At 41.7% G+C, this 13251-nt stretch overlaps 1 protein-coding gene and 1 long non-coding RNA gene across 8 annotated transcripts in view; one reads left to right on the top strand and one right to left on the bottom strand.

Moving 5' to 3' along the window:
- NCKAP5 (NCK associated protein 5) overlaps positions 1–13251 on the top strand; it is a 1012185-nt gene that overhangs the window by 271378 nt on the left and 727556 nt on the right. The window lies entirely within an intron of this gene.
- The window catches only part of LOC136793590 (uncharacterized), a 101421-nt gene that overhangs the window by 16190 nt on the left and 71980 nt on the right, over positions 1–13251 (bottom strand). Inside the window, exon 2 of the long non-coding RNA XR_010839093.1 lies at positions 9726–9919. This is a non-coding gene — a long non-coding RNA (uncharacterized lncRNA). The remainder of the gene's footprint in view (positions 1–9725; positions 9920–13251) is intronic.

Genomic DNA, 13251 nt, shown 5'->3' with positions numbered 1-13251 from the left:
AATAGACACCTAGGATCACGGGGGACGAATCAGGGTGACATTATTTAATGAACGTCTCTGTTCCTTAACCTGAGAGACCCAGTAGAGCTGTGTTCTGCCTGCCGGGGATCTACTGCCTATCACTTTTAGAGGTGGAATCAATTATATCAGCAATTCCTGAAGGAAAAGAGAAGTCGTTAACCTAAAAAGTATAACCCTTCATTCTACAAATGAGGTATTTCAAGGCCAGAGTGATGGGGAACTTAGTCAAATCTCCCAGCTTATTATTAGCTGCTCTGAAATTAGGATTCCCACCTTGTCACACTGAGCGGTTATCCCTTTCACTTCAATTCACTAGCTCCATTAATATAAATGAAAGTATTATTTGTGTCTTTTCTCCTAACACATCTTCACTCTGTGGTTTTTTGCATTTTCCTCTACAATTCACTATGGTGTAAAAACCAGGGGAGGGCATTCACTTTGATTTGAAACATTACTGAGACCATCGTGCCAAAGGGCACAATTATCGTGGAGCTCAATCCTTGTGTTTAAATATATTTATGTATACTGTTTGCACTTGGGGGGTTAAAGGAAAGATGAGAGCTTGGACTTTTGAACCAGCAGATCTGAGTTTGTGTCTCAACTCAGCCACTGACTAGCTGATTGATAGAGCACAAATTACTTTCTTTCTCTGAGCCTGTTTCCTTATCTGAAAGAATGATAATACAATAACTGGCTAGCCAGATAACTGTAAGGAATGGAGAAAATATATGTTTTATTGAGATTAATGCCAGGTACACCCAAGACATTCAGTAAATTGTACCTCTCTCTTCCCTGCTTTCTCTTCAAACTAAGAAATAATGGCTATATTAGTAAAAAGAAGGTGCTGACTTTCCAATCCTCTGTGTTGGTTGAAGGCCTACACCTCTTCATTCTTGGAATATCAGATATCTAAGACTATAAAATGGAGAAGCTTCTACTTACTTGAGTGCTAACAGATATAATAATCAGCAGTGTCTTCTCAAGAGCAAAATGCCTTGACAAACACCAAATACTACATAAAGCGTCAAACCTGAAGCCTCACCAGCCATTCATTTTGCTTTAAGAAATTTTTTTTTTTTTTTTTTTTTTTTTTTTTTTTTTTTTTTTTTTTTGCGGTATGCGGGCCTCTCACTGTTGTGGCCTCTCCCGTTGCGGAGCACAGGCTCCGGACGCACAGGCTCAGCGGCCATGGCTCACGGGCTTAGTTGCTCCGCGGCATGTGGGATCTTCCCGGACCAGGGCACGAACCCGTGTCTCCTGCATCGGCAGGCGGATTCTCAACCACTGCGCCACCAGGGAAGCCCTTAAGAAATTTATATCCCAACTTTCATACTCTGATTAGCATCGAAAATCAATTTTTGGAACTGAAGTATAAAATAAAATATCAGTTCTAATTACTTCACTTAGCAAAGTAATTCTTAAAGATGGCAATAATTTTCATAATTGGTAATTGATTACAATAGTAATTTGAGAAATGAATAATTATTTAAACTCAGCTTTTAAGGGACCTTTTTACCACAGTACCAGAATATGCAAAAATAAAAATATGTATGCACAATCAATATATCATTAGGCTAAAATTTAAGTTTTTTTATGGCTCCTGTTCTATGCATTTTTATAGAGCAAGTGACAGATTTAAAACAAAGGGGATTTACAGTACAGGTAAAATATATACAGGTTTAAGGCACTATGTGTAATTGCTTTTCTTTCAGTGACATACCCCAAATGCCAAACTGATTTCCACTTCTCTCTGTACATGAATTATAATAATTATAATATTCACAGTGTTTGCTTATCCAACTAAAGTTGGGGAAGAGGTGTACTCTTCCCAGCTAGAGCACCAACTAGTGGTTAATAGGAAGAACTGCTAGCAATTTAGGAACCAGGATTTGGGTTCTATTTCTGTTGGGAGGGATAGTAATCTGTTTGAAGCAATTTTTTTTTGCTTTGATCAAGAGTGAGAGGGGAAGAAACTATATCACAGTGATTATAGCTCAGAAAGAAGATTGCCTACATTTGAATCCCAGATCCACTGAGGTATTCCACAGATAATATGAGTTGGGCAAGTTAGTTTACCACCTGGTACCTTGGTTTGGACATCTGTAAAATGAGGATCACACCAATACTTACACCATCAGACCACATGAAACTTAAGGAAGATACTTTATGGAAAACACTTAGCACAATGCATGTCACATAATTAGCACCCAGCACATGTTTGCCATCATGATAGAAGGTAGTGAGTGACCACAAGGTAATGAACATGTGTTTGGATTTCTCTAAATCTTTGATACACAGCAGAGACCCCATTCAGCCAGGTTTGAAAGGAACTGTTCTCTCCTACCAATATGAAAAGTCTAATATCTGTAAGCTGTTTCCTGCACTCATCAGTGTGAGGGGCACCCTAATCCAAGAATTTTGCTAATTACTTTCTGGCAAGGCATCTGGTACTCCACACTTTAATTAGCATGCCCTGCTAGTTCACCTTTAAGACACACAGCAGCCCTCTTGAAGGGGACAGTAGTGAATGGGGAACAACTTAATAGCAAAGCCAATTCTCCGTGGCTTTGTCCCTGGAGAGTTTGTACGTGGAGAGTTTCCTTCCTACAACTGAAGGAAATTCTTTTCAGGTACAGATATGGAGATATGATAAAAGGCAGTGGAGAGTGATAGAAGGAACATGGACTTGTGGGAACTACACAGTCATGGGGTTGGATCTCCACTTTGCCACCTCTGTGACCTCAGACAAGTCATTCAGCTCTCATGAGCAATCACTTGTAAAATGGGGGTAATAGTAGCTACTTGCTGGGAAGATTCAATAAAAATAAGATGATGAGCATAAAGTACCTGTACTGGCATCTGTCACGTGGCGTGCCCTCCACGTCAAATGATTTTAACCCCCGCCACTGAGAGCACGGCTGTGTCAATTCAGTCCTCAAGGGGAATGGCTAACCCTGACACAGTGCTAACTTTACAAGTTTTAATTTGTGTGATTTTCTTAAAATCCATATGAAATAGGAATCATCATTGGCCTTATACCTATTTTACAGATGAGGAAACTGAGGCACAAAGTGGCTGAGGGACTTGTCCAAGGTCAAAGAACCAGTGAGTTGCAGAGTCAGCCTTTGAACCCAAGCAGGGTGACTACAGCATCCATGCTCATAACCACTGAAATAAAGCAACTCTCAAGGGATTGGTGACTGGCTTTCCTCCCTTGCATCTCCTTTGGGTCTCTTCTATAGCACTGGTCACACTGTCTGGTACCTGATTCATATACGCACCTGCCTGCCTGCCCGGGAGGCTGCAAGTTTCTTCCTTGCGTCTTTGCCACTTTCAGTTCCTCAAGGCACCCAATGCACTCCCTCACTATGTAGGTAAGCAATAAATAGTATAAAAATTGAGGCCAAGAAGATGGTTTAAATTTTTTTAATTTTTATATAATTTTTTAAGGTTTCTTTCCATTTACTGTTACTACAAAATATTGGCTTCATTCCCCATGTTGTCAATACATCCTTGAGCCTATCTTACACTGAATAGTTTGTACCTTCCACATCCCACCCCCGTAATACCCCTCCCCCTTTCCATTTTCCCACTAGTAACCACTAGTTTGTTCTCTATGAGTCTGCTTCCTTTTTGTTATATTCACTAGTTTGTTATACTTTTTAGAGTCCACATATAAGCAATATCATACAGTATTTATCTTTCTCTGTCTTACTTATTTCACCTAGCATAATGCCCTTCAAGTCCATCCATGTTGTTGCAAATGGCATTATTTCATTTTTTTATGGCTGAGTAATATTCCATTGTATATATGTACCACACCTTCTTTATCCATTCATCTGTTGATGGGCACTTAGGTTGATTCTGTATGTTGGCAATTGTAAATAATGCTGCTCTGAACATCGGGTGCATGTATCTTTTCAAATTAGTGCTTTTCTTTTTCCAGCTATATACCCAGGAGTGGAATTTCTGGGTCCTATGGTAGTTCTAGTTTTAGTTCTTTTGAGACACCTGCATACTGTTTTCCACAGTGGCTGAGGCAAAGAAGATTTGAGAAATTTCATCTGACTGGGCATTCTTGTCACATGGTGTTAAGCGATGCAGTCTGATTGACTCTCAGGACTTTTTGAGACAGTTTATGGAAGGTCTTAAAGGAAGATGGGAAGATGCCACCTTGCCATCACTCCTGACTCTGCTGCTAAGTCAGTGGTGTTGACAAGGTGACAGTGTGTGGCTAAGATGGAGAGCAGTTGTAGACATGAATGACCACCGAGTACTTCTGTGCGACTTCACTTCCACACTCTGTTTCCTGAGTTCCTCAGGGTCATGGCCTGTCCTAGTTATGGGGAGAAGGGGAGAACATTGACATTCATGGTAAAGCCTTCAGGAAGGGCCAAGGGAACTTCAAACTCAGGCCGAGTGACTCCAACGCTTGTGCTCTTCCAGCATACCACGTGCCCACCAATGACCTCTTCAAACTCTGGGAGCCAGGTTTTCTCTAAAACAGAAAAAATAAATACCTGGACCTACGTGTTATCACCCTCTGCTTTTTCATCTAGAGCAACTCTGAAATGAATTAATCACCTATCACCTATAAAACTGTTGGAGCTGCTGGAATAATTTTTCACTTTCTGAACTAACTCTGGGGAGACTTAAATGTAGAGGCTTTGTGTTCATTCTGACAGTGACTATCAAGGGAAAATTCAGAGAACCAATGGCAGATTTTAGGCTCATAATGAATTCTGCAGAGAGCTGGCAAGGAGCCCCACTGTTGGGTAATAGAAACTTCATTTTTTTGTTTTGTTGTTCTGTTTTAACTAGAATTTTATCTCAAAGGAGAAACATTTAGAGAAGTGCTGTCAAGTGCTCCACCTCTGTAATGATGGATTCCCTCACAAGACACAGCCCACGCGTCTAACACTGTGCTGGGTATTAACATGCTGTCTAACTTTGAGCAGGTCATGGAACCTCCCACCTTGCGGCTCCCAGGTGAAGTGAGGGAAAGGTTACAGCCTTCCCGCAGAAGTAAATCAAGTAACAGAGTAAGGGAAACACCTATAATTTTGACCCTGGAATTCGAGAGGCCAAGTTTATATGCATGAATATAAATTTGTTTACTTTTTCATTAACCCCATAATCCTTAAAACTTTTAAAAATTCTATACAGTGGGAAAATTTTCTAAAATGTTCAATTTGTAAACATAAACATGCCAATCATTCTGCCTTTATATGATGACTGCGTGATTATTGCCTGAGGGTTAGTAGTCTAAAAACCCATTCTTTATGTAAGAAGCTAGACTTGGAGATTGGACCACTGAGTTGACTGACTTCAGGAAAAGCAGTGAAATGTTGTTTCTTTGGCTGAAATGAGAATATGCTCTTGAGCATTGGTTCTTTCTTCTAAGAATGGGGTATTAAAACTAATTCTGGGCCTTCCCTGGTGGCGCAGTGGTTGAGAATCCGCCTGCCAATGCAGGGGACGCGGGTTCGTGCCCCGGTCCGGGAAGACCCCACATGCCGCGGAGCGGCTGGGCCCGTGAGCCATGGCCGCTGGGCCTGCACGTCCGGAGCCCGTGCTCCGCAACGGGAGAGGCCACAACAGTGAGAGGCCTGTGTACCAAAAAAAAAAAAAAAACTTGTTCTGGTTAATTTGGTACCTCAGTCCTTTGGATTCTGGTTAACAGAGGCTTGACATATTTATTTAGTTTGGAATGTTTCATTTGGTGCTTGGTAGTATTTACAAGGCAATTTGTGTAGCACAGAGAGGCAAAGGTGTATTAAAAAATAACTCAAGCAGAAATGTTATATTGAGCATATTTTGTCGGGGCACTTGACTCTCGAGCTTAGAAACTGTTCAGATGCCCCCATTAGGTGCAAAGCTCCAAGGTGACACTCTGAAGTTTCACTGAGGCCATGTGTTTTCTTATCACCCAGAATCTACTTTCTGGACTGTTCAGAGGCAGCAGAGTTAGACAGGGGTCCATACATGTGACACATATGTGAGCTAAACATAGCTGCCTGCAAAAGGAAGAGATGTTAATTCCTGACAGTGTAAATAGTATCCACTCCCACTGGCTGGAAACTCATCTGAGAAACAGTCCAACCTCCACTCCAGGACTGCTGTCCTCAAACCAAGTGAGCAGGAAAGGAAAGTCAATCTGCTGTCTTCCCAGGCATTGTGCGTCGCTTTGTGCGTGGGAATGTGGCGTGTTCACTGGAGGGAGGATCATAGTTACTGGAAGGGCATTTCTCTGCTGGCAGCTTTCCGCATCCTTAATGGGTACCTCAGGTGACATCAACCTGTAGCCCAGCTGCCGTCGTGAGGGTTCAGCCACGTAAAACCCGGGTTGGCTGTTTATGCACTTCAGTGGTTAAACAGTGCCCAAGCTGTCCTCAAGATTTAGTGAGGACACAATAATTGCTTTCCTTTCAACCGCTGGCGATACATCTGCCAGCATGGAGTACAGCACATGGCTGCTCTCAGGCATAACAGCAGCGGCAGGAGAGAAACGCAGGAGGAAATAGAAAATGTCAAAGAGCTCAGGGTTGGAAATTGCGTTTTGCAGATGCCAGTAAGCGCTGCCAGGAGAGAAGATGAAAAAGCTAATTGAGAGATTTAGTTATGTTTTGTCGTCTTCGAGTTGCTGAGTAAGTCATCAGGTGATGCTGTTTGATCATTAATGTAAAACTTTCGAGAAATCCATCGATTGATTGCAATTCATTGTTTACCCTCTCCACAAAGGTGTCTTAAATGACTATACCCTGCCAGCAAGAAAAGAGGATAAATATTTCTATTCAGCCCAAGAACTGATCAAAGTTAATCTGTACAGCACAAGAATATTAATTATAGTGTAAAAATATGGGTATCTGTCAATGACAATTAGGATATCTTTTATATTTTACCTAAAACTATATACACATACACATACATATACACACACTTATGCAAACGTATTCACCTGGGGTTTCTTCATCTGTAAAATAAATATAATAATAGTACATGCCCCATGGGTATGTGTGTGTGCATGGCTTAAATAAATTAATATCTGTGTATGGTACAGAATATATGCTCAATAATTTTTAGCTTCCACTAATACTATATGATGCAGAAAGTAATACATCAAAATGAAGTTATAATTAAGAGACTTGCAAACTGTTTTTTCTTTTTGTTCATAGATGTCTTATGCCACAAACATGTACTTTTAAAAGGCAGCAAAAAACACATGCTTTAAAAAAATTATGGATTGATGTGTTTAGTAAGGAAAAAAACCCTTGTTTTTTTGCCCACATTCCCTTCCAAATTTGCAAAAGCAGAATACTGGACATTAGTCCAGTATTATGCTCTGTACTTTTCATGGCCTCTTAGCCACTGCCCTCTCAGGTCAAAGGTTAAGTGTTCAGGGGTAACTGAAGAACCTTTAAACAATATAGACTCCTCAGACTTGTTCCCAATCCACACATCAGAAGACCAGAATCCATATTTTAAGAGTCCACAGGTGATTCATGAAGCTGGACAGAGAAGTGACCTTGGGTGACCACTCCTTTCCTCCACATTTAGAATACAGTGTGTGGGAAACTGTGTTAGTCTAGGGCTACCATTACAAACTACCAAGTACCACAGACTGGGTGGCTTCAGCAACAGAAATTTATTTTCTCACAGTTCTGGAGGCTAGAAGTCCAAGGTCAAGGTGTGGGCAGCATAGGTTTCATTCTGAGGCCTCTCTCTTTGGCTTGTAGACAGTGGTCTTTACCCAATGTCTCCTACGTGGTCTTCCCTCCGTGTGTGTGTTTCTTAATCTCCTCTTCTTATAAGCACACCAGTCATATTAGATTAGAGCCCACCCTAATGACCTTATTTGACATTAATCACCCCTTTAAAGGCCCTATATTCAAATACAGTCATTTTCTGAGGTAGAAGGGGTTAGGACATTTGTATTCTTTAGTGTTTCCAAAACCCTGGAGCATTCAAGAGTTGCAAAATGCACACAGTCTATACCAGCATTAGCTCTGATGAATAAATTAATAGAGTCATCACTTACTGTGCCATGGTGCATATATTCTCCCTAATATCTGTCCCAAATTTTGACAATTCAGGTGAGTCTATGTTATGCCCATCGTTCAACTCATCCTCCCTTCTCACTTTGTTCCAAATGCCTTGCCCATCACCCACCTCCATCTTTTGTCAGATTTCTTCTTTTTCTCTTCTTTAAGGGCTTGACTCTTCCTTATTAAAGGTGATGGTGTCTTTGGTAGGTAAATTCTGCCTCAAGCTCCTCTGCTTGCATCTCTAGTACTTTTCCCTTTTGCTAGGTCAACTGGAAAACTGTGAAGTGTCTGAAGCATATCTGGTACTCCCTCTTCTTTTTACGTGTTGTCCCCAGCCTCCCCTCCCTTACCCACTGGCCACTTGGCTACCCCTGCTTGCTCCCCTTCCCCCCATGGGTCTGTGGGCTGCAAAGTGGGAGTAGCTAATGAGGCAAGGCAGGGAAACAGAACCAGTCCTGATAGCCCAAATGTTCCCCTTCTCCTGCTTCTTGGAGAACTTGGGAGAAAGCTTGATGCCACTTTCAGAAAGTTTGCAAGAGAAAATGTAAAGATGTGGTACGTGTATATAATGGAATACTATCCAGGCACAGAAAAGAACAAAATAATGCCCTTTGCAGAAACATGGACAACTAGATATTATCATACTAAGTGAAGTAAGTCAGACAGAGAAAGACAAATACCATATGATATCACTTATATGTGGAATCTAAAATACGACACACATGAACCTATCTGTGAAACAAAAACAGAATCGTGGACATAGAGAACAGACTTGTGGTTGCCAAAGGGGAGGGCATTGGGGCAAGTATGGAGTTGGAGGTAGGGGTTAGCAGATGTAAGCTTTTATATATAGAATGGATGAACAACAAGTTCCTACTATATAGCACAGGGAACTCTATTCAATATCCTATGACAAACCATAATGGAAAAGAATATGAAAAAAAGAGTATATATATATGTACAATTGAATCACTGCTGTACAGAAGAAATTAATACATTGTACATCAGCAATACTTCAATAAAATAAATGAATAAAAGAGAAAATTTAATATATATGTAGGCCACTATATGTGGGTAAAGGAAACAGTTAAAGGAAACTCTAAATGCTTCCTTCGAACTAATTCCTTTTTATTGTCTTACATTTCTTTCCAATACAAGGTTCATAGTCGCTACAGGGCATTTCCACATAAAGCATGTATTTAATCATTTGTCCTATGATTACGAACACCCAAGGGGAATAAAATTTTAACATTTTGATTGCTGTAAATTTTTATTTCCAGGAAAGTTCCCAGCATTTAGTGATATTTCAGTATTGCTCATCTGAGTCAGAAATTGCAAGTTCATTTTAAATTAAACATGAGGCATGCGTCTAGTCTATTCTTCAAATAAAACTTATATATATTTTTCCATTTGTAGATGGGTCTGTGGATCTCACCAGCTGGGCTGCTTGCTTTCACTCCTTATTACCAACACATCATAACTGAGTTCACAGCATCTGACTTTTCCCCCATGTTTCTATTATGTGTTCCTTATTTAATGCTCTTAAATATTTAAAACTTTGGCTGTCAAAGTATGTCAAGTTCTTCCAGGCCCTGGAGACTCCAGGAGCTACATCTGGTGGCAAAAGAAGTCAGAAAGTGTTAATCACTTTCAACTTACCTATAGTTCTGTCTCTGTCATTGAGTCTCCATTTTTTTTCTCTTTAAATAAAGTTGTAAATATCTTGATTCACATAAGAGCTCAGCTGCTCTGCTTAACATAAGATAGAGAAAAATCTCCATCTATGTCCAGCTGCTGTGTATCGTTGTTACCTCCATTCTCCCAAGACTCCTTTCTCTCTTTTCTGCCTGAAACTGATATAATGAGAGAGGATGTTCAGTGAATTTGAAACTCAGTCCAGAATTTGCAATTTCCAGGACCTCCTATAAATCAACACGGAAAGATGAAGGTAGTCTGCCCAGCAGGGGGAGGCAGCATGTTGGAAAGGGAAGAATACAGCTTTAGAGGTAGAAAGACATTGGTTCAAATCTTGGTTCGACCAAGTAGGTACCCTTGGACCAAATGGGGGCAGGTGGAGAGCAGGTTGATGATTGCTAATGGAGTTCTGAGGATGCTGTCAGTGTCTGGTTCAGGCCTACGTCAGAGTTTTTCAGCCTTGACACTTGACATTTTGAGTTGGATAATTCTTTGTTGTGGGGACTTCCCTGAACAATGAGGATGCTTAGAAGCTTCCCTGGATTCTACCCACCAGCTGCCAGTGCTTCCACCTCTCCTCTCCCAGGTCTGAGGCCAAAACTGTCTCCTGGGGAACAAAGTCACCTCCCAGTGAGAACTACTGGTCTACTCGTTCACTTTTGGTCCTTGCACACCTTTAGATGTGCATATCCCTAGTGTCTTATTAAGAATCCAAAGCTATAGAAGGAAAAATACTTAAGGGCTTTTCAAGGGCCCTAAGAATTTGAGGCAATTGTAGTAAATATATTACCAGTTTATGAATGATCTAGAACACTGTAACAAATGCTATTTCCCTAGATCCTAGAGAAAGGGGGTTATCATTCCTATCCATTTCTTCCATGATAACAGAGTCTTGCATTCTGTGAGGCCTCCAAAAAATTTACTCAGACCAATCAGTATATTAGGTCTATAACCTGCAGAACAACCAGGGTCAAGAATCTACATTTTGTTTTTGAAACACTAAGAACATTAAACAGCAATGCCACTGGGTTGTAACTATTAACATGTCTTTGCCAATAATTGGGATTTAAATACTTCAGAGGTCTTTTCTCACCTAGAGATATGGAGAGAAGGTAAAGAAACAATGTCAGGTGCTGAAGATGCAGTACTTGGTAGCAAGCCTTCAGGTAGCATAAGGGGGAAAAGAAATAGCCGAATGGGGAGTACTTGTGTGTTTCCATCTGCAGAGGCCCCAATTCAGGCAGGATGACAGCTAGCAGCTGAAGGGATAGCCCGGGACTCGAAATTCCATTCCCAGTGTTTCTCATTTTTGCCTGTCCTTAAGAATCACGCGGGTTGCCTGCTAAATACCCAAGTCTCTTTTCTGGAGATTTTGATTCAGAAGGTTTGAGATTATACCCAGAAATGATATTTTTAGGAAGCTCCCCAGGTGAATTTCATGATCAAGTAGGATTAGGAAACACTGAGGTCTAAACCCTCACTGCTTAGAATGTGATCCACAGGCCAACAGCAGCAGCAATATCCCCGGGCCAGCAGCAATGTCCCCAGCTCAACAGCAGCATCCCCGGGCCAGCAGCAGCATCTGTAGGCCAGCAGTAGCAGCAACTTGGGAGTTTGTTAGAATCAGATTCTGAATCCACAGGTGTGAGGTGGGGCCTGGGATTCTGCATTTCTAACCAGCACCCAGGAGGTGCTGAGGCTTTAGGTTTGCGCCCTCCACTTTGAGCAGAAAGGATCCTGGCAACATTTGGTCAGGAAACAGGAAGAAGAATGAGTCATCACTAAATCCTGCTCTGTGGGTGATGGCATGGCTCATAGGTCATCAAAGACGGGGTAGAGGTCCCTGAAGATGGGGTGTGGAATGACAGGATTCTGCACTTTAATAAACATACTGTCCAGAATTCCGGGTTTCCATAAAGTATTTCAAATGAAGAGCTAGAAAATGTCTCCAAGGGAAGGTGGAACTGTTATCCGCTATTTCCATGCCCCATTTTTATCAGTTCTTTGGCAGGTTTTCTTGTACTTTCGCCAATGGTATCCTAAGTAGCAGCTCTTTGTCTGCCAGGAATGCTGAGCAGTTCATCCCTAAAGTGGCCCATCCTCCAGAACAAGTGAAGGAAGAGAGCTGCATGGTTATAGGACTTATCTATTCCTCGTAACTGCTGGGAGGCAGCATCGTTACCGGACCTGTAGTGACATCCATTGGATGGTTTCACCTTTAACTGATTCCGGCACACACCATCAGCACCTTTTATGGATGAAGTTAGGTAAAAGTGAACGTTTCAGCCATATTGAAGAGGGAAAAGGTAGCCAAAAGGAACGTGTGTTGGGCCCAGGGGGTGGCGATGGCTCCAACCAGTGCAGAAGCTGGTAGCCTCAAGACTGGGAGAGAAGAGGAGATGCCATTCACACTTTAGTTCCAACAAAACCTCATTGGCTGAGGTTGGGTCCAGTGCCTATTCGTGAATTAATCAGCATCTCCAGGGAATGTGATTGCCACATGCCTTTCATTCAGGTCACAGGCTCCACCCTGGGAGCAGGGATAGAGGGTCACAGGGTAGAGGAGGAGTGAGTCCCCAGACAAGGGGGCTACATGCTCCAAAATCACAAATGTCCACTGCGTGCTCCCACCAATAACTTTGAGCAATGCAGTGCACTGTAATCCGGTAGAGAGCGGTGCTGTAGAAACTAGGGATGTGAGCGCTTAGGGAAGGCTGGGGCTGAAGTTATAAAAATGAGTTATAGTACATACAAATCTCTCAGGAAACATCATTCTCAAAGGCCGTATACTAAAAGGAAAGCCAAGAGATGGTAGAAGTGTACCTTATTGTCAGGCTTATGTGGACACTCGGGGATTGTATAAATGCCATCTTTGCAAGCTGTAGTGGTCTGATTTTCATATTGTATTCGGACCCATCCTTTCCCGAAGGTCGAAGCACATGCTTTGGAGACACAAAATCCTCACTCCAATTTCCCTGACTCTCCCTCAATAGCTGGGTGTAGTTGGGAAAGGAGGTTAACGTGGTAAAGCTATAGTTTACCTCTTTTATAGTTTCCTCTTTTATAAAGTGAGATAACACTGCTTCCTCCATCCCTCTGTCTCTCCCAGGTAGCTGTAAAGATTACATATGGCAGTGATGCAGAGGATTCTGTTTTTATCACCATTATATCCAATAGCTCCTAGCACTACATATAGCAGATATTCAGCAGAGTCTGTTGAGTGAATAAATAAACGAATTCTAAAAGTACTTGGCATACAGCAGGTGCTTTAAAATATGCATTTTCTTGTTTTCTTACTTGATTACAACTGATGCTCAAGGTGTGACTCTATAAGAGATTCCCTTCATTTCGCTAAAATCGGGCCTTCTTTGTGAAGCCCGGGTGAAATCTTTGAAGAAGTTCTGGGAATTTCTCTTTGCGCCTTGGTTTCAGAGGCACATCTCTAGGCCACACAGCCAGGAAGCTACAGCATGGCTGAAAGTTTCCAGTA

The sequence above is a fragment of the Kogia breviceps genome, chromosome 2 (genome assembly GCF_026419965.1).
Source record: "Kogia breviceps isolate mKogBre1 chromosome 2, mKogBre1 haplotype 1, whole genome shotgun sequence".
NCBI classification, from domain to species: domain Eukaryota; kingdom Metazoa; phylum Chordata; class Mammalia; order Artiodactyla; family Physeteridae; genus Kogia; species Kogia breviceps.
This window is presented reverse-complemented; position numbering and strand designations above follow the sequence as displayed.